General features: G+C 41.6%; 1 pseudogene; it reads left to right on the top strand.

Moving 5' to 3' along the window:
• Positions 1 to 6,740: 6,740 nt before the first annotated feature.
• On the top strand, positions 6,741 to 13,146 carry LOC144230132 (small ribosomal subunit protein eS4, X isoform-like; annotated as a pseudogene).
• Positions 13,147 to 24,299: the final 11,153 nt, after the last annotated feature.

Here is a 24,299-nt window from a genome sequence, read left to right as displayed (position 1 = left end):
TAGTTCTTGGTTTAATTTTGGAGAAGCTGCCAAAGTGTTTTCCAAATATGCTGCAGGATTTTAATTTCTACCAGCAACATATGAGGGTTCTGTTTCCTTTGCATCCTTTTCAACACTTGTTATTGTTTAATTGTTTACCTTTTTGATTATANAAAGTGTTTTCCAAATATGCTGCAGGATTTTAATTTCTACCAGCAACATATGAGGGTTCTGTTTCCTTTGCATCCTTTTCAACACTTGTTATTGTTTACCTTTTTGATTATATACTAGCATTCCTAGTAGGGGTGATGTGATATCTTATTGTGGTTTTAATTTGTATTTCCCTATACACAAATGGTGTTGAACCTCTTTTCATGTGCTTATTGGTCATTTGTGTATCTCCTTCTGCCAAATGTCTTTTCAGATCTTTGCCTGTTTTTAAATTGAGTTGTTTCTAAACTTTGTATATTGTGTCTTTTTAAAATAAGCTTTTTAAGAACAGTTTTAGATTTACAGGAAAATTGTGAAGATAGCACAGAAGAGTCCTGTATACCCTCTACTGTTGTAGACTCTGGGTCTAACGTTCACTCATCCAGCAAGAGAGTGGACACAGGATTAAAATGAGAGAGAGGCTGATGTCCAGGAGAAGACAGGAGCCCTGAATAAGGGTCCTTGCTCCATATTTATTAAGATCAGAAAGGTTACAAACATGATGGGCATGTACAAAGAGACTGTTATACCCAGACTGCAGTATCCTCAATGACCAGAGACCACCGGGGAGACCGAGTCACGCATGCAAAGGCAAAGGGCTTTATTACAGGCTCGAGCTCGGGCTCACAGACCTCACCAACGCAGTGGATCCGTGCTGTGAGCCCCAAACAAAGGCAGACTAGGGTTTTTATGGGGTTTGTGATGGGGGAGTTATAGAAATTGTGGCATGGAAACAGTGATCCAATCATAATTATACAATATCATTGACAGCGGGTTTAACCATGCACATTGTCTAGAGTATTTGTTACTTTTGGTGAGACCCAATTACAACATTTAGAGTACTTTTAAATTCAACCAATTACAGAGCAAGTCTAGGGTCTTGTTTGGCGCCTAATGGGTTAACTTTAACATTAGGTAACAGAGTTTATCTATAGTTGCTGGCCTTTCTTGATTGGGTGTTGCCAAGGTAGTGTGGTGGAGAGATGTGATGGGCAGTTTCTTCGGCCTTGGGCAAGGTGTAGCTGCTGCCTGATAGTTTCAGGGAAACTGAAATTTAGGCCTTGTAGTTTAGAGGGGAAACAAAGCCTATTATGGAGTCAGCCTGGTTTAGACTTGTGTCCTTACAAGACAATAAATCTGTGAACATTAACTCATGGGCATAAGGGAAAGGGGGTTTTGAAGATACACGGTGTTAGGGGTTTGGGTCAATATAAAACAAAATCCTGGCAGATGGTTATTAATCGGCAGACATGAGGCACTGTGTCTGTTTATCCTAGCCAGCCTAGGGGATAAGACAGATAGAATGTGCAACCTCAGGGTCAACAAGGCACCTTTCTTTTGCTAATTAGCTATGCTCTGGGCAACTTCATCCTGCAGCTGCCTAAAGCACTATTTACCTGTTTACCTAATTTGGTCCTTCCTTCCTGTGAAAGGAGCTTTCTGCTATAGCACTACATTGGGGGGGTATATCTGCCCTGAATACCTAATCTTATTTACCTCATATACCTTGGCATTGAGGCCTTTGCCCCACCCTCTTGCCTAATCTTGTTTACCTAAACTTGGGTGTGAGTATCTTACGGCTTTGTAATTCTTTTTGCTTTGTTAACCCATGGATGCAGGCTCAGGGAATTCCCAAGCTTATTCCCCACACTCTACCTAGTTTTCCCCTTTATTAACATCTTACGATACATTTGTTACAATCAGTGAGCCAATACTGATTCATTATTATTGACTAAAATCTGTATTTTATTCAGATTTCCTTAGTTTTTACCTACTGTCCTTTTTCTATTCCAGGATCCCATCCAGGACACCACACTGCATCTAGTTGTCATGTTTCAGACTCCTCTTGTCTGTGGCAGTTTCTCAGACATTCCTTGGTTTTGATGACTTCAACAGTTTAGAGAAATACTGGTCAAGTGTTTCAGAGAATGTTCTTCAATTGGGATTTTCTGATGTTTTTCTCATGATTAGACAGGGATAATGTGTTTTGTGGAGTAAGTTCACAGAGGTGAAGTGCTGTTTTCATCATTTTCTATGACATGGCTTATCACTGTTGATGCTAATTAACCTTTATCACTTGGCTGAGATCAAGCTTCTCCCCTCTCCCTTTCCATACTATACTCTTTGCAAGGAAATCACTATGCACAACCCACATCTAAAGAGTAGGGAAATACGCATCACCTCTTGAGGGAAGAATATCTACATAAAATATTTGGTAGTCCTCTGTGCATGATATTTATCTCTTCTTATCATCTGTCTATCATCTATTATCTATTTATGTTCATATGGACTCATGGATATTTATTTTATATTTTGGTTTATAATGCAAAACTACTTTATCTCTTTTATTGCTCAACTGTTCAACGTAAGCCATTGAGATCCTTTTTAGGTTGGTTCCTGGCATATCCCCATCATTGTGTGTGTGTGTGTGTGTGTGTGTGTGTGTGTGTGTGAGCACTTCCTTACTTTCTGGTACTATAATATGCTCCAGGGCCATTTTCTGTACAATACTTCTCACATCAGTCGTAGAAGCAACCATTTCTCCAAGGAGTCCTTTTTCTTTTATTGATGCCACTGAAGAATGGTATTAAAGAACAAGACTTAGGTTCAAGAATGTTTTTTAAAGCTTATTTATTTATTTTTGAGAAGGGGCCTGGAAGGGCAGAGAGAGAGAGAAAATCCCACCCAAGCGGACTGCATTGTTAGCATGGAGCCCGACATAGAGCTAGAACTCACAAACCATGAGATCGTGACCTGAGCCAAAATCCAGAATTGGAGACTTAACTGACTGAGCCACCCTGATGCCCCTCAAGGATTATTTTTATTTTGTTGCTGAATTTTAAGACTTTAATACATTCATTATGCAATTCCTTAATTACATATATATATGTGTGATTTATAAATATATATCTTCTTTCACTCCTTGTGTTTTCTCTTTCTCTTTCTTTCTTTTTCATGTTTATTTGTTTTTGAGACAGAGTGCAAGTGAGGGAGGGGCAGAGAGAGAGAGTGAGACACAGAATCCAAAGCAGGCTCCAGGCTCTGGGCTGTTAGCACAGAGCCTGATGTAGGGCACAAACTCACGGACCATGAGATCATGATGTGAACTGAAGTCGGAAGCTTAACTGACTGGGCCACCCTGGCTCCCCCTTTTTTATTTTCTTGATAGTATCCTTTGAAATGTGCAAGTTTTAATTTTTTTCTAATGTTTATTTATTTTTGAGAGAGAGGGAGAGACAGAATCTGAAGCATGTTCCAGGCTCTGCGTTGTCAGCACAGAGCCTGATGGGGGGCATGAACCCACAAACTGCAAGATGGTGACCTGAGCCAAAGTTGGACACTTAGCCGACTGAGCCCCCAGGCGTCCCCACAAGACTTAATTTTTGATAAAGTCTATTTTTCTTTTGTCACTTGTGCTTATTGGTGTTCTATCCAAGAAACCACTGTCTAATCCAAGGTGATGAAGATTTATGCCTAGGTTTTCATCTAAGACTTTTGTAGCTTTAGCTTTTACATTTAGGTCTTTAATCCATTTTGTGTTAATTTTTGTATTTTGTATTTTATGAAATAATGGTCCAACTTCATTATTTTGTATGTGAACTTCCAGTGTCCTAGGATTATTTCTTGAAAAGACTATTCTTACCCCATTGAATTGTCTTGACATTCTTATGGAAAATATCAAGGTTTATTTCTGGATTCTTGGTTCTATTTCATTGATCTATATGTCTTTCCTTAAGCTAGTACCTCACTGTCTGGATTACTGTCGTTTTGTTGTGGCTTGAATCTTGCAGTAATATAATTAGCGCAATGCACTTAGTTGTACTATTGGTGAGCGGTGAGAGGCTGTTCAGTTGGCCTCACTTAGAGCTGTCTGGATTCTTACTGTGCTCTAAACTGGACTGGAACCTTTACTCACTTGCTGCAGTCAGATGGTGGGAGGTACACACAGGAACCATGAAATTCCTTTATGGCATAATGACATGGTGTGACATTGGCTAGATCTGTAAACTGAGTAGCTTGAAATAGATACAGACAAAGCCACAAGCAGGATAAAAGGAGGGTGCTTTGGGTATAAGAAATGAAATTCATGCTTAGTTTGCTGTTTTTTGAGAAGCTCTTCAAGCTAGCTGCTTTCCCCAGATGCACAGCTTAAGGGGCTGCAGGAAAGACCAGTCTGCTTTGCAAATCACTTCTGCTTTGCTCCCTGCTCCCAGGACTTGGCTCCGTGAGGTCTTCTGTAGGAGTAAAAAATAAATAAATTTAAATCCAGGTTGGTTGACATATAGCATAATGATATTTTAATATCATTTTAATACCATTTAAATGACAATTTAATAGGAAAATTGTATTTCTTTTATTTCTAAAAATGTTAAATGTTGTATTATCCCCTTTTGTGACGGTGGTTCAAGCCATTTATCTGTTGAGGTCTGAGTGATTTTTAAAAGTCTGTGTGTTCTATTTATATTTGCTATAGATATTTTTGTTTCTTAAATTCCACATATGAGTGACATCACATGATATTTGCCTTTCTCTGACTTATTTCACTTAGCAAATGGCAAGATTTCATTCTTTTTGACTGCTGAGTGATATTCCATGGTATATATATACCACATCTTCTTTATCTATTCTTCAGTCAAGGACATCTGAGGTCCTTCCATACTTTGGCTATTGTTGACATTGCTGCTATAAACATTGGGGCATTTTTGTGTCCTTTAATGTTCATATACTTTAATCCAGGATTTCCACTTCTAAGATATGAAAAACTTGACACACAATAACATCCAAATGAAAATTTGGAGCACAAAACTCCACAATAGGTTAATGTTTACACATTTTATGGTAAATATACTGAGATTTTAAGAAGCTATCAAATATTGATTTGACAAGTTTTTTAGCCAATAGAATATGTTTTTAAGAATGAACAGGGGTGCCTGGGTGGCTCCATTGGTTAAATGGTCAAGCGTCTGACTTCAGCTCAGGTCGTGATCTCATGGTTTCTGAGTTCGATCCCCACATTGAGCTCTGTGCTGACAGCGTGGAACCTGGAGCCTGCTTCAGATTCTGTGTCTCCCTCTCCCTCTGTCTCTCTCTCTCAAAAGTAAATTAACATTAAAAAAAGAGAATGAACAATATACAAAGTTATAAATATAGTGTAAACACAATTTTATATTAAAATGCATAGAAAAAGAAAATAAGGAATTATGGCAAAGTAATTTTTCTAAGTGAATGTTCTGTACTTCAATAATCAATAATAAAATGAGTAAATAAAAAACTCCAAGTTTAAGGAATTCTCTGTTTTCTTTCTTTCTTTCTTTCTTTTTTTTAATGTTTATTTATTTTTGAGAGAGAGGGACAGAGGATCCAAAGTGGACTCTCCACTGACAGCACAAAGCCAAATGTGGGGCTTGAACTCACAAACTGTGAGATCATGACCTAAGCCAAAGTCAGGTGCTTAACCACCTAAGCCACCCAGGCACCCTTGGAATCCTGTTTCCTGTTACTGCTCTTGCTGGGCTCTTAAAGCATCTTCCAAGGTGAAGGTCAAAGGTCACCTCCTCTGTGAAACCCTTCTAGACCCTCAGACAGTCATATACCCCTTTGTGTTTGTCAACTCTTTCCATGTAGCTCTCTCACTCGTTGCTCCCACTAGACTGAGGAGCAGGGGCCATATTTTATCATCTTGTCTTCCTGGTACTCAGCATAGCATCAAGTACAAAGCAGATACTAATTAATCATCATTATGGTTATTGAATGGCTCAGTTCACTCTTTTCTTCATTCTTTTGCTGGAGACTCATATCCCTTCCCAGCTGATATTCCTGAGAAGCCAGAGAACTTAGGAAGCCATGAGGGCAAAGACATTTCTCAGTCCTGTGAAAGACTGACTTTCATTTTCCTGCTCATGGCGTCACAGTTAGAAGTTGAATCCAAAAGGAGGGTGATGGGTATGGAGGAGGGCACTTGTGGGAATGAGCCCTGGGTGTTGTATGGAAACCAACTTTACAATAAACTATTAAAAAAAAGGAAATAAATAAAACATTAAAAAAAAAAAGAAGTTGGATCCAAGATGTGAGTGTCCTTTCTGTCCCTGGCAGAAGAAACAGCATTATGTTCTGAAACAGAATGAGTGGCTTGTGGTAATTTCTGCCACAGATGAACTCTTCTCTTTCTTTTCTGTAGTGAATGGATTAGACTGTCCTAAATAAAATCAGCCGAAAACTTTTAGGCAAAAATATCTTCACATCTTAGTTCTCTTCTCTAGCTCCCTTAAGATCTGATCCTGAGAATAGCCTTTCTTGATACAGGTCTGTAAAAGCAGTTGGGGCTACATTTTCTCCCTCCATGAATGCCGAGGAAAAAACTTTCCTATACACCTTTATGCTAATGAGATGGTTACAAAATGCGTTAGTCACTGTGGTAAAAAGAGCCCAAAACTTTGATGATGCTCAAGGCTGCTTTTCCTCCTAAAATTGAAAAGTAGGTTAAAAAAAAAAGCAACAAAACCATGAAATAAAAGTATATACTGCATATACTTTTCATGTCAAGTGCAGACATGGCTCATGGTCCCAAGAAGCATCTAAAGCACACAGCACCTCCAAAGCATTGGATGTTGGATAAATTGAATGGCGTGTTTGTGCCTCGTCCATCTACTCGTTCCCATTAAGGTGAGAGAACGTGTCCCTCTTATCATTTTGCCTAAGGAACAGACTTAAGCATGTGCTGACAGGAGATGAAGAAAGAAGATCTGTATGCAGTGTTTTATTAAGATGGATGGCAAGTCCGAACTGATATACCCTCCCCTGCTGGTTTTATGGATGTCATCAGACTGGGGAGAGTTTCTGTAGGATCTATGACACCAAGGGTCACTTTGCTGTCCCTTGGATTACACCTGAGGAGGCCAAGTATAAGTTGTGAAATGTAAGAAAGATCTTTATGGGGATAAAAGGAATCCTTCATCTGGTGACATGATGCTCTCATCATCCTCTATCCTGATCCTCTCATCAAGGTGAATGACATCATTCAGATTGATTTGGAGACTGGAGAGATTACAGGTTTCATCAAGTTTGATACTGGTAATCTGTATATGGTGACCCCAGAGGTGCTGACCTGGGAAGAATTGGTGTGATCACCAACAGAGAGAGACACCCTGGTTCTTTTTTTTTTTTTTAATGTTTTATTTATTTCTAGGAGAGAGAGAGACAGCGTGAGCAGGGGAGGGTCAGAGAGAGAGGGAGTCACAGACTGAAACAGGCTCTAGGCTCTGAGCTGGCAGTCAGCACAGAGCCCGACGCGGGGCTCAAACCCACGAACCACGAGATCATGACCTAAGTGAAAGTCGGACGCTTAACCGACTAAGCCACCCAGGCGCCCCCACCCTGGTTCTTTTGATGTACTTCATGTGAAAGATGCCAATGGCAACAGCTTTGCCACCTGACTCTCCAACATTTTTGTTATTGGTAAAGGGTGAAAGCCATGGACTTCTCTTCACCATGGAAAGGGTATCTGCCTCACCATTGCTAACAAGAAAGAAAAGAGACTAGTGGCCAAACAGAGCAGTGAGTAAAACAGTCTCTAGGTGACGTGATTGGAAAGTCTTTATACTAATTATAGATACTACAGCATGAAAAAAGTATATGTATCACTGAATGACATGAGACCAAAGTGAGTGACCTTGAATCCAAAGAGATGCACCTTGTTCTACACATTTGTCCAGAACAATGACAGCGGTTCTTTTTTTCCCTGTGTGATAGTTAATGTGTCAACTTGGCTAGGCATTGGGACTCAGATATTTGGTAAAAACATTTTTCTAGATGTTTTGTGAAGGTATCTTTCAGTGAGATTAACATTTAAATCAGTAGAGTTTAAATTAAGCAGATTAACTCCATAGTGTGGGTGGGCCTCATCCAGTCAGGTGAAGGTATTAATAGAAAAAGACCAGCTTCTCCAAGCAGGAAAGAATTCTGCCAGCGACTGCCTTTGGACTCAAACTGCAATTCCTTCTAGAGTCTCCAGACTGCTGGCTTACCCTGCAGATTTTGGACTTCCAAGCCTCCAAAGCACATGAGTCAATTCCTTAAAATAAATCTCTTTCTCTCTCTAACTCTATCTCCATCTCCATCTCCACATCCTGTTGCTTTTGTTTCTCTGGAGAGCCCTGACTGTTACCTCCTGCTATAGCTGAATTGTTAGATCAAGTGATGCCCTGTGGCATGCCACGATTGGGAAATAAATGTAGTAAAGCTGTCTAAAACCCCTTAGAACTGTGGATGAAAAGAGAGTACAATCCTTAATTAACAAGGACATCTACTTCTTCATGAATATGAAGTATTTTATTGTTAACCTTCTGTTTGAAGATGAAGCCACTTTAATAGTGTATTAGATCTGTGATTTTGCTTGGACCTTCAAGCATGATGGGATGGGCATGGTTGAATACCCCCAGTCTTTCTTCAACTCATTGGTAACGGAGAGTAGGCCAGATAAAGCAACACCTATTTCTTGGCAAGCCATTAAGTATTAGGGATTGATTCCATATTAGTTTCCAGTCACTGTTTTAACAAATCACCATGAACTGTTTAAAACAACAGCAATCTTTTCTCTTACAGTTCGTGAGGCCAACAGGCCAAAACCAGTTTCATTAAGGCTAAATGAAGCCTTACATGCCTCCCTCTGGAGGCATTAGGGGACAATCCAGTCTTGGCTTCTTCTAGTGGCTGCCAGCACTCTGGCCGTTCCTGGCCACGTTGGTTTTCATTTCTCTTTACTTTCCTTTAATCCTGTACAGTTTTTAAATCTTCCCTTGACTATCATAACCTTGAGAATTTTGAAGATCACAGGCCAGTCATTTTATAGAATGTCCTTCAATTTGGGTTTGTCTGATACCTCCCCACGAGTAGATCTGGATTATGCATCTGGCAGGGATATCATGGGCGTGATCCCGTGGCTCATTGCAGTCTGTCAGCAGACACATTTTACTTTGTTTCATTACTGGTGATGTTAACTTGGGTCACTGAATCACAAAGGTATTTGCTGGCCTTTTCCAGTGTAAATTTACTATGTTTTCCTTAGTAATTGGTGACTATTTTGAGGGGATGTACTTTAAGATTATGCACATATTCTGTTCCTCATCAAACCTTCAATTTCTCCACTTATCTATCTAAATATTTATGTATTTATATAATGGTTCCTCCATTGTTTCATAGGGTTTAATTGATTACTCTATTTATTTTAATGCTCTAATTGTCTCAGATGTAGCCAGTGGGAACCTCTTCAAAGTGGCTTCCTCTTGACATGTGATCTCTCTCTTTTTTTTTTTGTTTTTTTGGAGCACTTTCTTGCACTTCCTTAGTTATGGTTGAACAAGATGTTCCAGGCTCATCTTTCCTTGGGAATCAGCTGTTTTTCCAAGGAACTCTGATTTCTTTAGTGGAGAATGGCATTGAGAAGGAAGACCTGGGTGTTGGGTCATTTCTATTAGGGAGTTGCTGTCCCCAGGCCCTTTCCGGGGACAGAGTTAGGAAGTTTGTATACACATACACATTTAATTATGTTTATCTATTTACATATATTGAAAGCCACGTGTTCCCATTAATATCTCCAATTCTAATCCAACAATATAGGGTTCATTATAATTTTCTTCCTTTCCCTATATGTAACTCCCTTCTCCGGTAATGAGAAATTTGACTCCTGTAATCCATAGTATATTTACTTATTTGATCTTCTCACCCTGTCTGTCTCTGGCACCCTGCTCTGGGACTCTACATCTGTTCACATTTCTACCAAGCACCTACCTTCCGTGGCCCCTCATAAAGGCTTCTGGACTAAGTGGTTCAGAAAGGAAAGAGAGAGGAAAAATTTTAGCCAATTTTTATTGAATGTGTACTACACAAAGGTACTAATCAAAAGATTATGCTGGGCGCTATTTGGGATATAGAGGAAAATAAGATGCATTGGAGTTTATAGACTTAGCAGACAGCTGGGCTAGGTTATAGAGCTGTAACAAATGACTCCCAAATCTAAGGGGCTTAAGACCACAATGGTTTATTTTTCACTTATGTTTTATGTTTCTTGTCTCACTGTTCTGTGTTGTTTTTATTCCAGAACCCAGGCTGAAAGAACAAGCCATTTTTAGGACGTGCTGGGGATGATCTGGGGATGATCTTGCAGTAGGGGAAAGAATGAGAGGAAGGCATTAGATGGTGATGTGTGAGCAGTATATGAATGAATAGATGTGCTGTCCCATCTTGGGTGTGATGGCCTAAGGCTTCTGGGTGGAAGTAGCCTATGTCACTTGTGCTCATATTTCACTGACCAGTGCAGGTTATAAAACCAAGCTTGACATGATTGGAATGAAGAGATGCAATCCTTCTAAGAGCGATCAAGTGAATATTTGGGAAAAATAACACAATAAATCACTTAGATCTGTGAGAAAACAGACACGTATACATCTAACTAGCAGGCACGGTGTGAGAGAAGAAAATGCATAGTCCATTTAATTCCACTTTGCAGTAAGACAGGTAGAAAAAATATGACAAACGGAAGGGAGTGGTCCATTTTGTGGTGTTAAAGAGAGAAAGACTTCAGGCGAAAGTGAGAAATTGAAGGAAAAGGAAAACAGCATGTTCTTTATGACCTGAAGAGGAAACACAATGTAACATGTAACATTTCTGAGGAGGTAGATGTTCAGGTTAATAATAAAGGTTTGCAGTCTCTTTCACCCACATCCCTGCAGGGTTTGTGCAGCTTTCTCAGTTTCACTTCCCACCAGTGAAACTCCTCAGGGCTGTTTCTTGGACTAACAATTCCTTTGTAACAGGGGACGAAGAACCTAGATATATGGACAGGATGAAAACTTATATTTTGCATGTTTCCCAGTCTCATGGTTGAAAAATAGTATTCCATTGTAGTTTTAATTCATATTTCACTTATTATGAGTGAGGATAAGCATCTGTTACGTTTCATGTCTCTATCTCCATTTTATTGGGCCGTTTTTGTTAATACTCTATGCCTATTTTTCTACTGGGTCTTGGGTCTTTTTCTAATGATTTCTAGAAAAGGTCGAGGAGGATTTTGTTGGTCAGGGTTGAGGAATCCCACCAGAACTGTGCCAGGTGCTATGGGTGGATGGGATGCAGTCTGTGGACTGAGTCTCTCTCTCTAGATCACTGCAAGTGAAAGACTCACCTGTTTCAAGTATTTAGGAAACAGCAATGAGTTCACGTGGTGGGGCTTAGGGCTCATGGTGTGCTCTGCCAGTAGCACAGTCCCATTCTGGGCAAAGAGAAGTTCTTAGTGTTTTAGGTTGTGCTCCCTAAAAGCAGACTCTGAGATGGGGGTTCATTTTCAAGTGATTTTTTTCAGAGTCCTCTCAGGAGGAGATGAGTGAGAGAACAAGGACAAGTTAAAGGAAGAAAACTAAGAAAGGAGGTGATCTCCTCGGGGAGACTAGCTTCAGCCTGTCCCCCCACCCCCGGGGAAGTTCTGGAGCATGAACCGCATCACAGAGATGGTCATCCCTCCCTTAAGAGAAGCGACTTGCCGTTTGTACTTCATGTCAGTAAGTCATTGGCTGAGGTCTGGGGAAGACGGGGTGGGGAGAGCATAGCTTCCAGGTCAAGATGGCCCCAGTTGGGGGGAGGGCAGTTCCCTCGAGAAAGGAGCAGCTGCGAGTTGTTAGCAGCCACCACTTACAGCAGCTGAGCGACAGGTGCACCTGCCTTTAAAAGGAATCTGGGCGGGGCACTAATAGCTTCCCTCGCATTTAGTGGGATCCGGAGTTCCCTCAGGAATCCTGCACTATCTGCCAATGTACCGTTCCAACTGTACTTGGATGTCCCCTAAAAATGTCCCCAAATAGCAAGTGAAAAAGCTTTCCACAAAAGCTAATGGATGCAGCCCAGAAACATAATTGTGAAACTCATAAATCAGAGTTTGACTTGCAGTTGCATGGCCTAGGATAATCATTTGTTATCTTGAGCAGACACTCTGCTGGGACCCAAGTGTTAGTTTATGAACATTTTGATAATTCTTGAGTCCCAGCTGCAAAATGCCAGAAGCTTGACTCTTCAAATGTATCACGTAGTTACAGGTAGTAATGACTCCAACGATGGTGGCAGAGGTTATCCCAAGCAAATATTTATAATTGACATTGAATGTGTGAGCAGGATGCTAACAAATGCATGTGCTGATTACTTTCTCCTGCCACAAACATTAGCTCTTGTTTGGTTTAACTGTCAAATTGACACTGTAGATTAGGGATGACAGAATGCTGGCAAAGATCCACAGGGGGAAGAATATTAAGAAAATTAGCAAATTGTGTATCTTTTGATTCTTCTATTTCCAAATATAAATTATTTGTGGGTGTTAGGAGGTTATGGCTTAATTATAGGCCTAAAAGAAAAGCAATTGGATTTACAAGTACGTTCGGATTTTTTGAAGTCTTTTCATTTTAGCACAGGACGCCAAGCTGATGACATCTGGTTGGATTCAGGTGGATGTATCTGAGATCAGATATATACCAAAAAAAAAAAAAGCATTTTGTTCTTTCCTGTTGTTCTTTCCTATTATATGCATTAGTAATGAGTTTTTGATTATAATGTATAATGTGGTCTTGTATATCCTTGCATACATTTGCTTGGCTTGTCAGTAACATTGCTACATGTTTTCATGGTGGTCTTGGCTGGTGGTATTATCATTCATGAAGGTGACCACTCTTTCCAGCAGATTAAGTTGGTGGCTTTGTGTTTTGATATTTTTTGCTTCTGAACCTCTCAGCTGCTGAATATGCCTTTCAATGTCATACGTTAGCTCTTATTGGCAAGCCCCCACATGCGGAGGCATGGGGGTGTCCCTTCCAGGCAGGAGTGTCTTGTGCTTATGGCACGACAGGCCTTGAGCTTAGCCTGCACACTGTGGGTGCCTTGGTGGGCACTTTGTCTTCTGGTGACCCACCAACATCTTGACCTACTTAGTCTGCGGGATGTCTATTGTATATCAGTGAGTCACAAAGCAGAAGTAAATGCCAGCAGAGCAGATGTGGTGCCCCAGTGTGCATGAAATGTCTTGGAAAAGAGTGACTCTGTAGAGTATTTTTTTTAATGTTTTATTTTTTTCTGAGAGAGAGAGAGACAGCGTGAGCAGGGGAGGGTCAGAGAGAGAGGGAGACACAGACTCTGAAGCAGGCTCCAGGCTCTGAGCTAGCGGTCAGCACAGAGCCTGACACGGGGCTCAAACCCACAAACTGTGAGATCATGACCTGAGCCAAAGTCAGACACTTAACCAACTGAGCCACCCAGTGGTCCCAAGTAGAGTATTGTTTTCCCAATAAATCTGCCATGTCTTCATTTGAGCCTCCTTCATCTAGCAGTTGGACTTCTCTTTAAGGCATTATAAAAGCTCCCAGATCAAGGGTGAGAAGACAGTAGAGGGAATCAGCAGGTGTGTCCACTGATGGGGTAAAGTGGGTGTTTGATCACAGCTTTTCCTAGAAGGATAGCTGTATAGGGATGTGTGTACCCTGCTGTTTTTAATCTCTGACACCGTAGTGCAGAAGGAGGGAGGACACTGCCTCCTCCTTCAATTACTGTGTGAGTTTCTCCAGGAGTCAGAATAGCAGTGGCAAGTGACGATTCACATGTGGCAGCTCAAGGCTCGTTTACTGAGAACTTACTATATTCTAGGCACTGTGAGAAGGAAAACATGCATGTTCTCTTATCAAGGTCCTTCTAACTGCCCATTGTTACACTAAAGGTACTAAGAGTAAGTACCCTTATTATTCCTAATTTTGCAGTCTAGAAAACTGAAGTCTGAGGAATTCAAATAAGTTTGTAGATTACACAGTTAGCATCAGAGGAGCTAGACTTCCTACCCCAACCTTCCTGATGTCACGATCCATGGTCTGAACCAATGGGTTAAATTGTCTCTAGGGCCAGTGCTTGCACATTCAGGCAACAGCTTGATTCTGAGAACTGAGTGTACATAGCAGAGGTGAGTTCCTGTTTTTACAGTTACCTGGTGACCTGTCCTGGATTGGGGAGTACTTAAGAGTATGGTTTTTAAATAATTTTTAAAAAGTTTGTTTATTTATTTATTTTGAGAGAGAGAGAGAGAGAGTGCAGAGGGAAGGGCAGAGAGGAGAGAGAGAGAATCCCAAGCAGGCTCTGTGCTGTCAGTGCAGAGCCTGATGAGGGACTCAATCTCACAAATGATGAGATCATGACCTGAGCTGAAATCACGAGTTGGACACTTAACTGAATGAGCCACCCACGAGCCCTGGTTTTTTAGAAATTTTTAATCCTAGCCACTTGGACTGACATATTTATTCATGTGAGTTTCTCTGATCACTTTAACCAAAGTGTTCTTGACTTGTCACCATTGTCATTTGCTCTGCAAGTTCAGGCTGATGCCACATCCTGTTGCCTTCATTTTGCCAGGTCCTTGAATCAAATTGCAACCCCTGCCACACAGTCCTAGACAAGGCTCAGGTCAGGACATTTCCTTAGACTTCTTGTCCCCATAACTTTCTGTAGGAGCCAGTGTCAAAATCCTTCTAGAATATTCTTTCCATCTGTCACTGCAAACATGCTGCTTCACTGGGAGACTTGATGGTTATTGTCCACTGAGTGGAAATCAGGGCCTTGGCTTTTGCTTTCCCTCTCCAGGTCACAAAGTACATGTTGCTTATTTCCAGTGTCTGTCCTGCCCAGGCCTACTTCTCAGCATGTCCACCATCACTACCCTACTCTGTTATTGGTTCTTGACTACTGCAGTGGCCTATAACCGGTCTTTTGGCTTCTACTCTGATTCCTCTGTATTAGTTATCTACTGCTATAATAACATCCCCAAACATAATGACTTAAAAGCAACAAGCCTGTGTATTATTACTATTTCTGTGGGTCAGGAAACCAAGAGCAGTTTAAGAAAAAAAATCGTTTAATATTTATTTACTTTTGACAGATAGAGAATGATCAGGAGAAGACCAGACAGAGAGGGAGACACAGAATCCAAAGCAAGCTGCAGGCTCTGAGCCGTCAGCACAGAACCGCACATGGAGGTTGAACTCACAAACTGTGAGATCATGACCTGAGCCAAAACCAAGAGTCAGACATTTAATCGACTGAGCCACCCAGGTGCCCCAGGAAACCGAGAGCAGTTTAGTCGGGTGCCTCTGACTCACAGATTCTTGCGAAGTCACGGTCCACGTGTTGATCCGGGCTGCAGTCATCTCAACATTTGACCAGGGCACCAGGATCTACTTCCTAGATCAGCCATTGGGCTTTGGACCGCAGGTCCTCGTTCCTTGTCACATCCTGTGGACCTCTTCATGAGGCGGCTCACAATATGGCCTTATTATGTCACCTGCTCAAAGCCTTTTAATGGCCTCCCCAGGTCCAAAGTCCTTATCGTGACCTATAGTCTCCTTCAGGAATCTCAGCTATTTTTCTCACCCCTTTTCTTTCCTTCCACTCTCCCTTTGTCTCCTTCATCCTTCCTGTGTAGCCCTCCACTATTTCTGCCAAACCCCCTCCTGTCTTGGGACCTTGACCTTGCTATTCCCTCTGGATTAGACTCTCTTCCCAGAATAGCTACAGGCTTCATCCAGGTCCCTTTGGAAGTGTCCCCTCCTCGGAGACCCCTCCCCTGGCCCCCCTAACCAGGATGTACCCGTCCTTAGTTTCTACTCCCTTATTTGGTTTAATTTTTGTCTGTGTCACGTACCACTTACCTGACAAATTATTTGTAATTACCTGTATATTTCTGTATCATCCAGTAGAAATATTAAACTCGGTGGAGGCAGGGACTTGGTTTTGTATTTGTCTGTGTCCTCGATGCCTAAGACAACGCCTTGCTGTAAACAGGTGATTTATAATATGTCTTATGGGATTGAATCATTTGGAAGCAATAAACAAAACCCAAAGGGAAAATAAAATGATTTCTATGATGTCCCTTTCCTGTGCTCCACGCACCACCTCCCGCCCTTGGAGTGGTGCCAATAGTTTTTATCCTCGAGAAGTTCGAGAAGTTCGAATTTGAACGCAATCCCCGTAGCACACCCGAGAACCCAAACGGCAACTTGATGAGAAAGCTGTTTTCAGACTCCTTTGCCTCTGAATGCGAACACAGCAGCCCTTCCTCTGGGAGCCTGTAGTGAGGTGTGATGCAACTCACGGCTAAGAGCGAGGAGGCTGGAGAGCGTGGGCTGACGAGGTACCCGCTCGGGCGACAGGGAATTGGAGAAGCGATTTGTAAGCGTTTCTTGCCAGCACCGTAACTTCAGTTCAAGCCCCCTCTGCAGTGACGGGGGACAAGCCCAAGGCTGAATGATTGATTCTGTTGTCTTTACTTCAATAATAAAACATCAAGGATATTGTAGTGGAGAGTTTCTGATGCACTTTTTAATATGTCAGGCTTTTATCCTGAACTCCGAAACCTGCTCGAGGCTAGTGCATGCGATGGGGAAGGGGATACCGAGGTGATTTTCATCATAGTGTGGTGAGAACAGAATCTGGTGCTTTTTGTGTTAAAAGAGGAGCTCTTGTTTTCTGCACACTGTAGCGGGGGAATCGCCGGGACCGAGAACGGAGTCTCTGGCTGCTGGAGTTTTATGGGATTTTTCCTGCTTTAAAACATTAGAACCTCTTGTATAATCCACAGACTATTTTTACTGAGTAGCACTTGACTGTGAGAAGAGTCCTTTAGAATTATTTCTGTGGAACAAATTCGGTGGCAGCATCTTTACTTTCTGCGTGGCATGGTGGATTCCTAAAGGCCTTTCAAAGAAAATTCTTTTGCCTCTCAAAGCCATATGTAGGGGCGCCTGGGTGGCTTAGTCGGTTAAGCGTCCGACTTTTCGCTGAGNCTCTCTCTCTCTCCTAGAAATAAATAAAACATTAAAAAAAAAAAAAGGCATATGTATTGGGAAACAGTTGCTTCATACTATCTAGAAATCAATTAAAAGAGACAATATTCTTTTATCCAAGTCTGTATGTTCTCTTCCTTTAAAATGGTGCTGGGGCACCTGGGGAGCTCAGCTGGTTGAGTGTCCAACTCTTGATTTCCGCTCAGATCATGATCTGAGCGTTGTGGGATAGCACCCGACACTGACAGCACGGAGCCTGCTTAAGGCACCTGGGTGGCTCAGTCAGTTAAGCATCTGACTTCGCCTCAGGTCACCATCTCACAGTGTTCGTGAGTTCAAATACCACAATGGGCTCTGTGCTGTCACCGCAGAGCCCCCTTCAGATCCTTTGTCTCCCTCTCTCTCTGCTCCTCCCCTTGCTTGCAGTCTCTCTCTGTTTCTCTCAAAATAAATAAACTTAAAAAAATTAATCTTGGGGCACCTGGGTGGCTCAGGCGGTTAAGCGTCTGACTTTGGTTCTGGTCATGATCTCACGGTTCATGCGTTGGAGCCCTGCATCAGGCTGTGTGCTGACAGCTCAGAGCCTGGAGCCTGCTTCAGATTCTGTGTCTCCTTCTCTCTCTGCCCCTCCCCCACTCTTGCTCTGTCTCTCTCTGTCTCAAAAATAAAACACAACAACAAAAAATTATTTTTAATAAAAATAAAAAATTAATCTTTAAGATTCTTTCCTTCTCTCCCTGCCCCTCCCCTACTGGTGTGCACACGCACATGCTCGCTCGTTCTCTCTCTCTCTCTCAAAAATAAAAATTAAAAAAGAAAATGGGGCTGATAGTCCTGCTCTATAGGGTTATTGGGAAGGTTAAATGAGACTATATAACCACAGCTCTAAACTCTGAGTTTTACAAAGAGCAGCNCACACGCACATGCTCGCTCGTTCTCTCTCTCTCTCTCAAAAATAAAAATTAAAAAAGAAAATGGGGCTGATAGTCCTGCTCTATAGGGTTATTGGGAAAATTAAAGAGACTATATAACCACAGCTCTAAACTCTGAGTTTTACAAAGAGCAGCCCTTCCATAAATTGTTGTCATCCTTGTTATAATATTATTGTTTTAAGAAGGACGGGGCGCCTGGGTGGCTTAGTCGGTTAAGCGTCCGACTTTTGCTTAGGTCATGATCTCGCGGTTTGTGGGTTCGGGCCCCGCGTCGGGCTCTGTGCTGACTGCCAGCTCAGAGCCTGGAGCCTGTTTCTGAGTCTGTGTCTCCCTCTCTCTCTGACTCTCCCCTGCTCCCGCTATCTCTCTCTCTCACTCCTAGAAATAAATAAAAAAAAAGTTAAAAAAAAATCTTACAAAAAAAAAAAGAAGGAAAGAAAGGAAAGTATCCAACTCGTAGCCTTAACAGCAATTTAAGGAAGTAGCTCCCAAGATGTGACCAGCCAGAGAGCAAGCTCGCTGCTAGTGATTTTATATCAGTTTGCACAACTTTCAGGTTTAAACAGGTTAAGCACCAGCACCTTTCATTATTCTGAGTTAAAAATGGTGTTCTTGATGACAATTAATTTGTTCCTTTTTAATTTGTAATTTTTACTTTAAAAAAATAGGTTACGCACTTACTTGTTTCAAAATTCAAATGGCACAGATCTGCCATTCTTCCCGCCACCAGCCTCCTGCTGGAGGCAACCCTGGTTACAAATGTCTTGACAGTCTAGTTAAATACAGAGACTTGCATATATTTTCCCCTTCACACAAATGGAAGCACGTGGTACTTGTTCTGCAGATGCAGAATTCACTTAGTAAATTACATCAACAATAATCCTCATTTTTTACTGCCTGTGTAGAATTCTTTGTGTGAATGACCATAATTTATAAGTCTCCTATTAATGAAAATCAGGGTGTTTCAGTCCTTTGCTATTTAAGTTGCGGTGAATAATCTTGTGCATATGTTATTTTTCATAAATGCAAGTATACCTGAAGGGAAAAATGGAGGAAGAGCCATTTGGTAGGAATTGCCAAAGGGCCTCTGGAATAGTGCCGCTCATCTGCACTGTCACCCACAGTGCACGAGCAAGCCTGTCTTCCCATGGCTCATGGCCACAGGGTGACACTGAATGTTTTTCAGCTCTGATACATTGATAAGTGAAGTTTTTAATTTGCATTTCTCTTATGAGTATACGTGAACACCTAAAAAATGTGCTTAAGAGACTTTTCTGCAAACTGGTGGTTCTCCTCTGCACATTTCTCTCTGGGCTGTTGGTAAATTGGGATGTTAAAGATTGGAGTCTATTGGATGGTTGAAAGAAATAGGTCTTAAAGTTGATAGATCAATATTCAAGTTCCGGTTCAATCTTTTATTGGTTATATGTTATGTGTTTGTGCTTCAGTTTCTTCATCTCTAAAATAATAATAACAGTGCCTACTTCACAGGGCTCTAGGGAGTATAGCCGGGGAGTAAAGGTGTAAGAGCACCTGGCTTTGGAGGTCCCAAACAGACCAGGTTCAGCCACTCACTGTTGACCAATCCAAAGGCAGTGAAACGACTGGAGGTGAAACAAGAAAAAAATTTAGTTCAGTGAGGCCCACACTGGGAAGACAGCTGACTAATATTTCAAAGACTGTCTCCAAAGTGCCAAAAATTCTTCCGGTTTTCTGTAGGGGAAAATTGGGGCAAAGGTTGCTGGGTACATGTAGGTGGGCAGGGAAGGTCAAGTCAATCACTTTCTTGGAGTCAATGATGAGTAGGGGCTTGCTGGCTCAGGGCCGTCCTTATTGCTTGAGGGGTAGTTTCCTTTCCCATCAGGGGACGTTTTGCCTGAAGGGTCTGTTGCTTGAGTTCAGAGATAAGATGGAAAGATCTTAATCAATGAGAAAGTTTGAGGTCTAAATGGAGGTGGTTGAAAGTTCTCTTTCAAGAGGATTGAAAGAGATAACGCATGTAACAGTATAATATCTAGCCCTTTTGGGGGCTATAAGTTAAAAAGTGGGGTTTTTTTCTCCTCCCATAATTTTCTAAAGATCACAACAAACACTTTTTCATATAATTTCTAAGAAAAAAAAAAGAGGAAAGAATGAAAGAAAAATGTCCTGGAGAGGCAGAAATAGAGGGTGGACAGAGAAGCCTTGTCTTCTTGGCTTTGGTATCTTGAATCCCTTTGTATCTTGCTGCCCAGCCTGTTTCTAAAGCTACTTCTTTCTCTGAAGGTGGTCAGGGAATACAGGCTAATTTTAATATTAGCATAAGCAAAACATAATTAGGGAAGTAACGCTGCTGTGTCTGGATGCACATTATGCATTATAAAGTCAATAATGTAATATGGCTTTAAAAAGCCGTTTGCTGCTCAGCATTATTCGGGGGTTATCAGGCTTTGCCCAAGACCTTAAAATGAGCTCTCCAGAATGTTTACTGAACTCACTTGGTGCAGTGTTTCTTTCTGCTAGCAAAATAGCAAAAATGTCACCCTCCAGTCCTTTTCTCTGGGCAGATGTGCGTTATTACTCTCCATACCACCAGTGCCTAGCTCCGTGCCAAGCACATAGAAGAGGCTGACCAACTGAATTATGGTCTGAGACATGTGCTTTTGAAATTCAATATGAATCGTGGTTAAAACCCCAAAGAATTAAAACATGTCTGACTTTCCAAAAGGACATTGATGCATTTTTCTGCTCTACATCCATTTAATAAGCCAGAGTTATCTACAGAGCCGTGCTTTTCAACTTTTTTTTTTTAGTTCACAAGATCCTATTTTTATTTTATGTCAAATTTCCTCTCTCTGACTCACCAAACGTGATATGCTATATATTCATATGAAATAAAAATAATTGTAGATCTGTTTTGTGAATGACTTAATATCTCATGGGATAGATGGAAAGATGGTAGAGTGTTGTAAAGCCATGATGGAAAATTCATGCTCCGGAGATTCCAGGATGGGCTATTTTAATAGCCTCATAGAAGGTTGAGTGCTGGGGATGACTTTCTCATATTTTTTCTCTCTCTAACCATTTAAAATCAGTCACTCTGCTCTCTATAGGCCTAGGTTGCAATTTATTATGCGTAAATGTGGCTCTTGCTTCAATGTGGATTTCACCAAGCTACAAATGAGAGTTTCTCACAAACCCCACCTTCATTTGCATATATTGGAGGGTCTGATCCCTGTAGTTTCCTTTAGAGAAGGTGCACCAATTATTGCAACATCTGCATTTTTGCTTCTGGCAACTTGCGGCCTTTACCTGTAGATTAATAAATTCTTCTCTGCGTGTGCTTGAAAAGCCATTTAAAGATTCTTCCTCCTTCACACAGTGTCTGCACCCACATCCTGGGGTGGACACCCGGAGGCTCTTTTACTGGCCAGGGCCCTCAGCAATCTGATATCTGGAAAGACTGCAGGAACGAGCACTCTTTCTACCTTTTAACACACTTTAGCCTTAGGATTATTTGTTGGACATGGCATGAAGGTCACGTGTTTCTAAAACATTTCTGCAAGGGCTCCGAGCCTGGAGGTGGACCTGAAAGTGCCAGGTGAGATTACAGACAGTCCAAGCTGCTCCGGAGATTTGTGTTTCACTCATTGGACCCTTCCCTCTCTCTATTCCCTTCCACCATGTTTATCATCTTCCTTATCACTGACGTCTTCTTCAGAGAAGGTACACAGAATGAGCAAAGGCAGCACATCATGATTAAATCTATCACTTGCTAGCTGGTCTGGTAAAGGAGGGTCAGTCTCATAGGCAGACCAGTTCGGGGTTCAGCATCAAGACCCCCCTGTTCCTGAGACCTGTGGCCATGGATAGTTGAAAGTTGCCCACGTGCAATCTTGTAAGTTAAGGCTTCAAGAAGAAGCTCAGTTAGGCTCCTAGGTTTGAACATACACTCCAGGATAGGAACCCGATAACTCAGCAGGAACTCTCACAAGTAAGCACTTGCCACGAATGGGAGAGTGACTCAGCAGGGACTCCGAGGCAAAATAGTAACAGTGAAGACCTGACTGGTTAGTCTCAGAGGAGATCATCTGAAGGGTATGAGGAGCTACAGGAATTGAGGTAAGGAATGAGGAAGTTCAGGCTGACAAACTGCTTCAGTCACCGTGTGCTCCCTTATTTCCCTCTTGCTAATTGCAGTTTCAAAATCAGCGGCAACTACCCATCACAATAATTAGGGTTTATAAGTGCATGGACACACACTTGAGAGTTATACAGGTTAGACTCAGGTGCTCTACAGCCAAAATTATTGAAGGTGTTTGTGTAATTTGTTTCTTGAAAGATGAACTCAGTAGGATATAATTAAGAAGCAGCTCTATTTTTCTCCTGCTACTACCTATAAACACACTTGGTCAGACCTCTATTCAAAGCTTCTTGAACTCGATCTGGGGTAGCGATGGTTCTTTGGACTCTTGCCACTTTACCGAATTCTCTAGTCATTCACAGTGGTTTTCAATAGTTTCTCTTGTGTTTTTCCAAATATTCACTATATCAAATGAGCATCGTGGAGGTTTAAATTGTTCCTCTCATTTACACTTAAATTTTTTTTAACATTTATTTGTTTTTGAGAGACAGTAAAAGACAGAGCACGAGCAGGAGAGGGGCAGAGAGAGAGAGAGAGAGAGAGAGAGAGAGAGAGAGAGAGGGAGACACAGAATCTGAAGCAGACTCCAGGTTCTGAGCTGTCAGCACAGAGCCCAACGCAAGGCTTGAATCCACAGAACTTGAGATCACAACCTGAGCCGAAGTTGGATGCTTAACTGACTGAGCCACCAGGCGCACCTCATTTACATTTTAATTTCATTTTCTTTTCTAAGTACATTTACTCCAGTAAATAAGAATAGCAATAGTGGGTATTCTTGTCTTGTGATTCTTAAAAGCATGGCTGAGCATGCAAAAAAAAAAAAAATGCATACTCTTGTATAATGCAGCTGGGAACATACACGGTTCATACCTAGTGATGCCACTTCTAGGAAGTTAGAGGCATTCTAAGAGGTTAATAAATAATAATTTACTATTTATCAGTTTCTTCATAGTAGTACTATTTGTAATGATGAAAAATTAGAAGCAGTCTAAATGTTCAACACAGTATAGCTAAATACATACCTACCCATATAAAACCAGGCTGTGTTCTTTATTAATACATAACAAAGCACCCCAAACTTAGTGGCTTAGAGCAATAAACATTTATTAATTTTTAAATTTATTTTGAGAGTGTGAAAGAGAGAGCACGCACAAGAAGGTGTGCATGAGCAGAGGAGGGGCTGAAAGAGAGAGGGAGAATCCCAAGCAGGCTCCTTGCTGTCAGACCAGAGCTCAATGTGGGGCTTGATCTCATAAACAATGAGATCATGACCTGAGCTGAATCAAGAGTCAGAGGTTTAAACAACTGAGTCATCCACGTGCCCCAACAATAAACATCTTACACAATTTCTGTGGGCCAGGAATCCAGGAGAAGCTTACCTGGATAGTTGTGCCTCAGGGTATATCACGAGGTTTCTGTCAGGAGGTTGGCCAGGGCTGAGGTCATCTGCTGCTTGACCGGGGCTGCAGGTTCTGCTTCTAAGGTAGCTCACACACATTCCCCGTAAGGTGGTGCTGGTTTCTGGCAGGAGGTCTTGAGTCCTCACCACACGGACCTCCCCATAGGACTGGAGTGTCTTCTCGTGATGTGGTAGGTGGCTTCTCTCATAGTGAGTGATCAAAGAGAAAGCAAAGTAGAGACTGCAATGTCTTTTGTGAAGTCCACTCTGTTATTTTCATAGTATCCTGTGGGTCTATAGATCAGTTCTGTGGTGAGAGGGGCCTAAATGGGGACATGAATACCAGGAGGTAAGAACTATTGGGGGTCATCAGGGAGGCTGGTCACTACAGTCTGTGCCTGGCCCCCAGTGATTCATCTCCTTCACACATACAAAATCCACTTACCCTTTCACAAGGCTCTCGAAGTTTTATCTACATCATCTATTCCGAGGCCAGAATCTCACCACCTAGAATCAGGTCTAGGGGCAGCTAAGCTCTTCAGGTACAGTCCCTTCAGGATAGAGTTTCAAATACAGCTTAAGAGAAGCTCCTCTTGAACTGAAGGCTATCAATTAAAGAGACAAAACCATTCATTTTGTATGGTTTCTATCCACTCAGTCCAACCTGGTAGTATTTCCATTGATATCAATTTAAAAAAAACCCCAACTTTGTAGGTCACTTGCAAAAGAGTTGTGGATGGGGCTCATTCCATTAGACAAAAGCTACACCCTTACATCTCTTCAAGATAAGCTATTTTCTACCA

The sequence above is a fragment of the Crocuta crocuta genome, unplaced genomic scaffold (assembly GCF_008692635.1).
Source record: "Crocuta crocuta isolate KB4526 unplaced genomic scaffold, BGI_CrCroc_1.0 scaffold83, whole genome shotgun sequence".
Taxonomy (NCBI): Eukaryota; Metazoa; Chordata; class Mammalia; order Carnivora; family Hyaenidae; genus Crocuta; species Crocuta crocuta.
Note: the sequence above shows the minus strand (reverse complement) of the source record. Positions and strands in the feature narration are given on the sequence as shown.